Here is a 1,217-nt window from a genome sequence, read left to right on the forward strand (position 1 = left end):
GCTGTACTGACTCCCCGCTGAGATGGCCCCCCACCCCCTAATGTCAAACATGCCGCACCAACTACACTCATCTCTGCGCAGTTCTAGGTATCCGACACGCGGGGCGCCATCAGCCTTCCGATCACTGTCACTGCAATATTATTATTCATGGAAGGACACATGCGCAGTATTGCCAGCCCATAATAACCCCAGAGGGGGCAGATTGTCCCGCCTGGTCATCAGCAACAGTTTGGACCCGCTCACCCCTGCGGATCTCCTGCAGGGGGAATATATTGCTTCATAGAACTCTGTGTCATGTTCTGGACTCTTCTCTCACATCGGGCCGTGTACGTCTCTCACTCTTCCCATGTGCGTCCCCTTACGAGCTCTATACGGGGGCGAGTGTGGGGGCGGGGCGAGTGTGAGGGCGGGGCCAGTGTGGGGGAGGGGAGAGGCGGGTCCAAACTGGTCAACCTGCAATGTACCGTCATACCGAAAATTCTACATCCCGGACGTGAAATATACCGGAGACCTAAAGCAGAAACTAAAACACAGCAGTTGTGGGACCACAAGGTGCAGCGTGTCCTGAAAACAGTCATGCGTTGTCCAGCATGGAGGACGCAGGAACGTGGCGCTGCCCGCACACGGGACTCACCGTTCACCGTCAGATGTACCCAGCTGCCGTTGTGAAATGTGTCGTATTGCTGCTCCAGCATCAGCACTTTGCACTCGTACCAGCCCTGATCTTGGGAGCGAGCCTGGTCAATGCGCAGCGATGCCTTGTCATGGAGGGTGGCGCGGCCTGCAGAGAGAGCACACAGGTTAGTCACAGTCTGCCAATATACGAACGCCGCCGTGGTCTACCATATGTGGAGGCCGGAGGAACAGCCTCCTGAAAGGGATTCCAAGTTACCAGCCTCTAGGAGAGCGCCAGACACAGGACCTCCATATTACCAGCCTATATCCCTATAGAATATTATAGCATTGTATCCCTATAAGATATCCTAGCATTGTATCCCTATAAGATATCCTAGCATTGTATCCCTATAAGATATCATAGCATTGTATCCCTATAAGATATCCTAGCATTGTATCCCTGTAAGATATCCTAGCATTGTATCCCTATAAGATATCCTAGCATTGTATCCCTGTAAGATACCCTAGCATTGTATCTCTATAAGATATCCTAGCATTGTATCCCTACAAGATATCCTAGCATTGTATCTCTGTAAGATATC

General features: G+C 51.4%; 1 protein-coding gene across 1 annotated transcript in view; it reads right to left on the reverse strand.

The window, feature by feature from the left end:
* The window catches only part of IGSF9B (immunoglobulin superfamily member 9B), a 77,850-nt gene that overhangs the window by 47,815 nt on the left and 28,818 nt on the right, over nt 1-1,217 (reverse strand). The window lies entirely within an intron of this gene.

This window comes from Nanorana parkeri, unplaced genomic scaffold (assembly GCF_000935625.1).
Source record: "Nanorana parkeri isolate BGI_ZX_2015 unplaced genomic scaffold, ASM93562v1 scaffold1009, whole genome shotgun sequence".
In the NCBI taxonomy this organism is placed as follows: Eukaryota; Metazoa; Chordata; class Amphibia; order Anura; family Dicroglossidae; genus Nanorana; species Nanorana parkeri.